The following is a 10268-nucleotide window of genomic DNA, read 5'->3' on the forward strand; positions in this document are numbered from 1 at the left end:
ATGCTGGATAAAAAGCTCAGGATGCAAAACTGTGGGAGACTTGTGTGTTGTGTAAATGACCTATGAAGGGTAAGGGTTATCAGCCACGTGACCAGTTGCTTCCGAGTTTATGCCCATTTTCCTCTCACAGGCCTGTCCCATGCCATATAAAGTAAGCTGCCCCTCTTTCTATTTCTAATGAGTGTCCCTGGAACACTTCTCCATCTTACGACACAAGAAACCCAGCGGATATATTCTGAAACTCAGATCCACACCTTTCATACCAGAGAGCTATGGAAACTCGCCCAAGTCCCCCTCCCCCCCATGGAACCAGGCCTGGGATTTGAAGACATTTATTCTGATTTAGAGGTATACCAACCTGCAGAATTGCCATAGCTGATTAAGTAGAAGCAGAGGGGCTGTGACATGCAGTGGCAGACTAGGCGACTGCACCGTGGTTAGCCCGTTCAGAGCGACCCTCTGAGACTGTCTTCTCCAGTCACCAACTTCGCTTCAGGGTTAAGCAGTAAATGACCCTTTATCGGTCCATTTGCAGATGATGTCTTGGGAGTCTGGAAGGAACTAAACATTGCAAGAGAAAGGATGAAGGCACCAAAGCTTCCAAACAACTCACAAATGAAAAAGTCTATAGAAGGAAATTGTGTAAATCATCCTGAAGACTGTGCTTTGAATAATATACGTCTGAAAGTTATTGACATTATAAAAGCTGATGTTTTTAAGATACACACAGACACACACACAGACACACAGGCATGCACATGCATACATGCACACACAAACCAAAAAACAAACCAAAGCAAATTAAAAGCTTTGAGTTTTACTGATAAAAGCTTGCCCAAACGAAGAAGTATTATGTGATTGAAATCTTAAAATGTGAATCAATTCCAGATACTTAATCCAGCCATGGCCTTCTCTTTTTTTCAATATCTCCCTTCGCTAGGTTCGGTTTCACTTGGTGCTTTGTGATTTGGGCAAATGACTGTTCCCTCTTTGGAGGGTTAGTTTCCCATTTCAAAGCAACGTGGGCAGCTGAGCTCAGCACTCTAAAAATGGTGATTCAGCCTTCCCTCATTTTGTCTGGAAGTTGAAACGTGTTTCAGAACTTTCCATTCCGCATTCTGTGAAAAGAGATATGGGTGGGGACAATCTCTTGAGAAACACATGCATACATGCACATGTATACGTGGAGTACCACAGTGTGAACAGAAAATTCAAACCTAACATTGCTCTGCTAATGCACTCACCAGAGGTAGAGGTACAAGACAGATAAGGAAGACCTGGTTCTCTGGAATGTTCTGTTAATCCCTCTTCCTTTCATCCCTACCAGTTCCCCTTCCAAGGCCAGAGAGCTGAGTGCCGTTGACATCCATACATCAGCTCCCAGCAGAGTGTCCTCAACTATCCCTCACCTCTGACACAGCTTTGACTGTTCTTTGATACATTGTGTCCCTAGACAGGGCATTGGTCAACTTGACTACAGAAAGCCAGATAAGACACAATGACTTCTCCAAAGGCATCATTATTTTATTGAAGTAAGACATACTGGTTGGGAAAATATTGAACACCCAGGACTCTGGCGTTCTGATTGCCAATGTCTCCTGCTCCCCAACTTCAACCACAGTTAAGTAAACAAAACGACTCCCTCTGTATTTCCAGAAACCCGAGCCACAGAATCGTAAGAAAAGAAAGTTTCTCCAGGCCCTGTAGTTAATACGCTGGCCCATCTTCATGTCATATACACAGAGGACACTTGTTTACTGGACGTAACTTTTTCCATAGATCCCCCCTCCCACCCCATCGTATGTGGAAATCGAATTCCCGGTGTTGATCATGCTAGACAAGTACTCTAGCTCTATAAACAGTCCTCCCTCTCCCTTTTTTCTTTTCTGAAGCACGCTCTCATTAAGTTGTCCAGGCTCACCTTGAACTTGAATTCATCTCCCTTAACCCCCTGCGCAGCTGGGATATCAGGCATGGAAGCACACCCAGCTACGAGTGCAGTTTTGGATAAAAATAATGGTCTCCCGCCCAATGCGTGCAAGGCAAGAAGCAAGCTCTGCTGCGGTGTGAATGTGCGCCAAAGAGTTTTGCGCGTCTGCAATGCGCATTGTACACGTGGTAAGTTGCCTCACTGGTAGCTCTCATGGTTCTTCAAAACGGTGGAAGCAGAGATGAAAGCAAGGTAGCCATTCTCCTGTCACATCAGGAGAAGTAACTAGCCGTCTAGGCACCAGTGACAAAGCTTAGCTTTCAGGCCAAAATTAGAATTTGGGGAAACTTGTAATCTCTACCCTAAAGTTGTCAGAACAGTGTTTTCTGAAGAAATTGGTATGGATAGTAGCAAATACGACTTTTTAGTATTAAAAAAATTAAAATGCGTCAACCAAGCACATTTTCCGTGTGACTAATCTGCCATGTTAAAGGATCGAGCTAGAGCGATGACTCCATTTGATTTTCAGACAGTCAGTAGATTCAATACTGCAGACCCGGGCATCACTGGTCTGCCTTTAGAGTCACAATTTCAACCAACTTAAGAAATGACCACTATGTTAAGACAGAATTAAAAGCTCTTCAAGGCAAAGAGGCGCGGATCCTGTCTCTGGCTGGGGACCTGCCATTGTCCCTTCCTTGGGAGTTAATCTAGTGAGGCCCACCAATCACTTGGCCAAGGAAGGCAGCCGGTCCTCAGGATGCTGGACAGAGCCTGTCTGCTTTTCCTGGAACTGTGGGTGTCCTCTGTTTCCCTACATTTCCCCTCATTTCCAGGTACAGCTTGGTCCCCATATGGCTGATCTCCATCCAGTTTAGATCAAACAGCACAGCTGTCTTGTCTTGGGGCTATTTCTTTTAAACTCAAAAAAACCTTGTCCTGGAGCTTCCTTTTGAATCCACTCTCAAGTTATTTCATCCATGAGACTAAGAACCCCAAGAGGGGTCCCCAGTTTCCTCATTAACTTGTGACTTTGATGGGACTCTCCAAAACTTCCTGCAACAGCTCCACAAGTTTGAGTGTAATATTAAAGAAGAGCCTTAACTATCTTTTTAAAACGCTCATTTCATATCCAGTTGAAGCCAGATTTGTTTTCTCTTTATAGTTAAATCGAAACAACTAACTGAAACAGGAAAGTCTAAATACCTTTAATTTCTCAAGACATTGAATATAATATTATTTTATTGCATATACACGTATCATATATACACTACATATACACTTATGTATATGCACACGCACATGCACACACACCTTGACACAAAATACAATGAAAAGGTGAATGAGGGAAAGGGACATGTAGGAAGAGGGGACCAGGGACGTGAGAACGAGATCGTAGAAGGTACAGGGTGATGGTAAACAATTTGCACTTAGACTTGGATCCAGTTGACAAAGAACAACTTTAATCAGCAGCAACAACAAGAACAACAACAAAAACCCTCACTCTAATTGACCATACAGTTTTAGAAAACATATTATTTCTCTGTTTCTGACTGGGAGACTGAAGCCAGGGCCTGGTAAACTTGAGGCAAGTCTTCTGCCACCACACTGAGCTCCTCCCCACCCCACCTCCACCTTGCTTTTTTTTTTTTTTTTTTTTTTTTTACTTTGAGGGGCAGAGTCTCACTAAGTTGCCCAGGCTTATCTTGCACTTCCTGTGCATTTGTGATCCTCCTGCCTCGGCCTCTAAGGCTGGGATTATGGTCCCGTGCTACCAGGCCAACGTGATTTCTGTTATGGGGTTCCTTTGCTTTTTGAGATGGTCTCAATAATTAGCCCTGGCTGGCCTGGAGCTTGCTAGGTACACTTGGCTGCCTCTGCCCACTGAGTGCTGACATTAAAGGGCTACGCTACCACACCCAGCTGGATTTACTTATTTGGTTGTTTTGACGTTGTGGGTTTTAAAATTTTTATTAGGTTTACTTTTAAAATAGTTAAATATTCAAAAATTCTTCCTGCTTTCTCTACTGGCAAATGCTAACATATAAAAAAGTTAGTTCCTTTGACTCTTAACCTTTAAAAAATGAAAAGTATTCTAAACTTTTTTTTTCTTTTTTTGGTTTTTCGAGTCAAGTTTTCTCTAGATAACTGTTCTGGTTAACCTGGAACTTGCTCTGTAGACCAGGCTAGCCTCGAACTCACAAAGACTGGCTAGCCTCTGCCTCTTGAGTCCTGGGATTAAAGGCTTGCACTACCACTACCCCGCTAAAAAATTTTTAATGATTTATTTTTGGTTTGTGTGCATTGGTGTTTGGCTGTGTGTATGTCTGTGTGAAGGTGTTGGATCCCTTGGAATTGGAGTTACAGACAGTTGTTAACTGCCACATGGGTACTGGGAATTGAACCTGGGTCTTCTGGAAGGGCAAGCCAGTGATCTTTACCTCCTAGATACCTCTCCATCCTTCCAAATAAAATAAAAAGTATTCTGTTCTTTTGAGAGTGAGTTGCCTGGAACTTCTACCCTTGTTCTGAAAGTCAGCTCTGCTAAAGTGACCCCACAGTCATGAGAACTTTATCAATAGTTCCTTGACACAAGCAAGACAGTGCTAGGACCCAGAGATTCAACAGAAATAACATCCAGTTCAGCATCGGCTTCTTAAAAGAAATACATAAGGACTTTTTAAACATCACATCTTAAGGGGAAAGAAGTAAACCTTAAAATCTGATTCTTGAGTCCAGTAATTGGCTCCTAGAAGAAAACTCAACTATCTCTAAATTTAGCCCTTTATTCTCTGCAGTGTCCCTTTAGGTGAACAGAAACTCATTAAGAGAAAGGCCCTACTTTCAGGTGAGAAGACCTCAGAGGTCAACAATCAGAAAACCTTCATCTACTGGCTGGGTGTTCACAGGCAAGGCATTTAGGTCAGTTGACTCAGTTTCCTTTTTTGTAAATTGGTACCAGTCTTCAATAATTAATTGTTTAGAAGAATAATTGGTATGCAGAACCACTTGTAACTTGAGCTCTTTCTTTAGGAATAAAATCTATGGCCAATAGTACATACCTGTCATCCCACTTGCTCAAAAAGCTAAAGCAGGGGAATTATTTGAGCCTAGGTTCACGACCAGTCTCGACAACGACATACTGAAAGTCCATCTCAAAAATTAATTAATGATCATTTATAAGTATGATATTTAATACTGGAACATTGATAAGCGACTGTAAGTTAGTACCTCATGATTTTTTTTTTTTTGAGACAGGGTTTCTCTGTGGCTTTGGAGGCTGTCCCGGAACTCACTTTGTAGACCAGGCTGGCCTCGAACTCACAGAGATCCGCCTGCCTCTGCCTCCCGAGTGCTGGGATTAAAGGCGTGCGCCACCAACGCCCGGCTAGTACCTCATGATTTAGAAGAACAGTTATTCATGTTGTAAGAAGTTTGTCTGTGTTCAAGCTATAGTTAAAAAATTTTTAAATCATCATTAATAATATATAGTTAATAGTTATATGTGGTTAATAATATATAGTTATATATTATAGTAATAGTTAATAATATATAGTTAATAGTTATATTCAGTTAACCACCCAGGGAGCCCCCACCACTCACCAGTTCACTACCCACACTGAAAAAAAATGCAGAACTACTAAGATTGAAGAACGTCATCGCTTGCGCCAAGCTGCGTCCCCAGCCCTCGCATGGCTGTGCTGTAAGAGCAGCAGCAGCAGCATTTCTGTGTGGTTCAGCTGCGGACTACTATCATACATAGTGAGTAAGAACCGAGGAGTTAAAAGATGGATTACTGTGATCCTCGTTTTTTTTTCTAAGAATGTAAATGCACACAGCGTTTATTTCCTGACACATTTATCTGTAGAAAACACAACAGTCAGTTATTTGCAGGCTGTATGAAAGTTCTACCAGCTCATGATCTCAAAAGCACTGAGCCATCGCCCTGTGTGGGGACATTCCCTAACTACCACTATATTGTCCTACCTCTCCTGCCAAAGGGCCTCAACTTGCCAGCACTCGAGAAGAACACGGAGACTGGCCAGGGAAGCAGATCCGTGCCTCGCTCAGCCATTCTCAGAGAAGTTTCCTTCTGCAGGAGACTGTAACAAATCCGGAGACCCACGTAAACCCATTATGAAGAGAACGAGAGGCCTTGGGACAGACAGCTCCAAATGGGATGTCTCTATCAAATACCTCCCCTGGGCCCAATCTAACCTACAGGAGAGGAGGCAGAAAGATTTTAAGAGCCAGAGGGCAGGGAGCAAAGCAAAGGAAACCGCTCGGATGAAACAGGAACACACAGAGACCAGGGCAGCATGCGCAGGTTCCCTGGCCTGATAGTAGAAGTGCGTACACGCCCCCATTTCTAAACGAGAAGCTTCTCCGACGGATAATCACCCGCCAATGAAAATGAAGCCTTCTTCAGGGGAGTCTCACCACGGAAACGAACCACCCCTAAGAGTAGGCTACAGGCCCAGCAATCGATGGCCAAAAGGAAAACAAACTCCGTGGTACTTTTGGAGCTTCTTTGTCTCACAATGTCATGGGAAGGCTATTCTCTTCTTATAATTCTATCTTACTTTTTATTTCATTTATGCTTTTCCTCTCTTTTCACCCTACAGGTCCTTTAGTGTATATTATCGTTTGCGGGTTAGTGATTTTATGGCATTCCTGAGCGGAGGAATGAGTGGGTGTCTAAATCTATCTATGTTTTATTTTGTGCCTTCTCTTGGGCTCTTTCCCTTTTTGTTTGTTTGTTTTGTCCTATTCCAATGTGTTAGTTTCCGTTTTATCTTATGATATGTATATATTATATTATATTACTCCCTTAAAAGCCTGTTTGTTTTCTAGTGAGAGACAGGAAGGGGGTGAATCTTGGTGGAGGTGAGGAGGAGGTGGAAGGAGTAGAGGGAGGGGAAATAATCAGGAAATATTACATGAGGGAAAGGAAATATGTTTTCAATAAAAGGAAAAGGAAAGAGTAGCAAGCCACCTTGACTAACGAGCCAGTTCTCCAGCTCCACTCAAACAGCCTACTGCGTTGTGCGTATTGATGCTCGTATACGCATGACTTAATGCATCACTTGAATTCAAACTCTGTACATGTTTGACATATATATACATATATGTGAATTTGTCCATATGCATATGTTCCTGATAGTAACACTGCAGTCAACTATTAAGTGTAGCTATGACCTCAAAACAAACAAACAAAACATTAAAAAATGAAAGAAAAAAACATGGAAAAAAGCATCTTCCTAAGAGCTATGCTTGCAGATGTAGCGTAATAAGATGAACCTATCTGTGCAGCATAAGAGAGCACATGCATTTTAGAGATGAAAACAAAAGGAAAATACACAGCAGCATTAGTATTTCCTCGTGCAGTCAAAGGTCTTGGTGCTCATCTGATACATTCTAGGCTCACAAGCGTCCAGCAGCTTCTAACTACACTCGCGAACCCTGTCCCCAGATCTGCCCAACAGGCTTTGACCTGAGGGTCTACTTCTGACATCTCTTTTTAAGGTTCTCTTTCGTTTCTGTGTCCTCACTGATGAAATGAATATGCTCCTGGACCTGATAGACGTATCATATTTGCAAGTGACATGTTAAATGTCCATTATTGGGAACACACCTGGTGCTGGAACGTATTGGCACTCTGTGCGAGAATGATCATTTTACCGCCGCACTTACCTCGGCTTCCGAATGGTGCCTGTGCTTTGCTTGAGTTATGTAATGGATTTCCAGCAAATTCATATGCTTCCTTTTCTGTGTCTGTTACATAAATCTGACAGTGGCAGCCTTCTTTTATTGTCAGTCACACAGGATCATTATGTAGTGAAAACAAAGAAATATTGAAATTCCCATTCTAATTATGAATCCCTTCCCTCCTCGGTACTAATGAGTGATGTGCCTTAGTCTATGAGGGCTGCCATAGCAAAGTACCAACAGACTAGGCGGTTTAAAGATGAGAAATGCATTTCCCTGAGAACTCTCCAAGCTAGGCATCTAAAATCAAGGCACTGGCAAGGGCAGTCCCTCTGGGCCTCGCTCTTGGCTTGCAGAAGGGCTGTCGGTCCCTGCTCTGTGTGTCTGTTTCCCAAATTAGCCTTTGTACAAGGGCATCCAACTAGACTAGAGCCCACCTTAATGTCATCATTCTAGATTAATTACCCTGATAAGGATTCTGTCTCTAATCAGGGTGACATACCAAATAGTACGGGTTCCATCTTTAACACAGGGATTTGAGATTGGCTATATAATGTGTTTAAAAGAAAAAACACACACACACACAATCTTTACTTGATTTATTCTTCCCCCAATAAAGGATTGTATGTGGCCTCGCGTTTGTGGACTTATCTCTATTAATGTAAGATACATATACTAAATGTCATTTGCTGAAACCCTAACCTCATGATTTTTAGAGCATGAGCTACTCTGGTATGAAGTAAAGCTTCCGGATTTTTTTTTGAGTGAGGAAAAAAACAAAACAAAACTTAACACTATAGGAGTTACTGGTGCATTGCTAAATCTGTTTGCAAGCGAAACCCAAGGAGACAAAGCCTGAGGTGCCAGACCTGAGTTATTCACTATAAAATGTCTTGTTTAATGCTTCTTTAATGAAATCAAACTCTTAAGATAATGAAAATAAAGAGAAAGGTCAAGCCACCGAGGATAAGCCACTTAACCTTATATCTTATTGCACCACACAGGCAAAGGGTCAAAAGCCAATCTTCATAAATTGAATTTATTTCATATTCTTAATGCTTATGAATAAATCATCCTTGGTAATTAAATAATGTATGCTGCTTTTCTAAAAAGCTGCCTATCAATTGTTAGGACTGGTGTGTGCTTTGCAGATTTGATATCTATCTGCTGGTCCCTATCTATCCTTGGTGCTTACCAGATCTATCATCTGCTGGCACCTTTTCTACCCCTGGGTGCTTACTGGATCTATATGAGCGTTTGAGGAAGACTGGGAAGAAAAGAGGCCAACAGGGTGGTAAAACAGCTCAAGTTCATTCTGTTAATTCTAAACACTAGCTAGGAATTTCATTGTGTTTTTTACAAATGTCATGCTGTAATTCCAAGTCCCTCCTCTAACGCTGCACTCACTCTTTACACTCTAACTCAGGTACTGTATATTGCAAAAGTACTTTACTTGCATGTGGCAAGCGCTCTAACAATCACAAGTAAAAGGTCTGTTTCTTTGTCTTTTCACTGGGTTATTTTTTTTCTATACCTGTAATATAATCCTCTCCGGTTTTTAAAATAGAAATACAAGGTAGGAGTCAAAAACTAAGAATAAAATTTCCTTTATGGTTTATTAACTCGCTTAAGGCACTCTTCCAGAACACCATTAAGCTGGAACTATACTGAATGTCTAGTTCCCAGCACTCAGGAGGCCGAGACAAGAGGCTGGAAAGTTCAAGACCAGCGTGGATTATGTAGCCACACTCTGTCTGACTAAATAAACAAACAAACAAATAATAAAAGTCACCTTCCATCTTGTAGAATTTTGCTGACTTTCTATTTCAGAAATATATGTACATATTTTAGACTTGCTCAGTAGGTAAAGTACTTGTCACAGAAGTGTGAAGACCTCTGAATTTAAATCCCCAGAGCCCACATAAAAGCTGGGCATGGTAATGTTGTGTATCTGTAATCCCGGTGACCCTCTGGGAAGATGCGAGGCAGACAGAAGACTTGTTGGATGCTTAAAGGCTGGGTAGCCTCGGGTAAACAACAGGAAAGAGAGACCCTGTTGTAAACAAGATAGAAGGCATGGAATGAATCTGCAGTTGTCATCCAGCCTCCGCATGTGCGTGCATACATACACACACACACACACACACTAACTTACAAACATGCATCACACACATATGTATCATACATCATGCACACATATATACACACAGATATACATTCTATGTATTCATATAATACACATTGTAGCCCTTACCATTTTCATATTAATTAATTAACTAATTAATTAATTTGGGGGATATGGTATCTTGCAGCCCTTCTCTGAAACTTTCTGTGTTACCAACAGAGACTGGCCTTGAGTACCTGTCATCCTGTTTCCAATTCCAATTCCAATGTGCAACTGTACCTAGCTAGTTTTTAATTCTTATTTAAGTTTCACTCTTTATCACTCTAAACTCAAGTGGGGGATGGTTTAAGTCTGCTTTAGATTTAAAAGTAATGAAAGGAACAAGACAAGAATTTGTTTTCTTCTTATAACATACAGCCCACTTCCTGCTTAACATTCCAAGTTAATAAGCACTTTGCATGGTGGTACTTAGTACTGCACAGGTGGCAGTGAGCTTTCCCCTTG

Source organism: Mesocricetus auratus, unplaced genomic scaffold, assembly GCF_017639785.1.
Source record: "Mesocricetus auratus isolate SY011 unplaced genomic scaffold, BCM_Maur_2.0 Super-Scaffold_100011, whole genome shotgun sequence".
In the NCBI taxonomy this organism is placed as follows: Eukaryota; Metazoa; Chordata; class Mammalia; order Rodentia; family Cricetidae; genus Mesocricetus; species Mesocricetus auratus.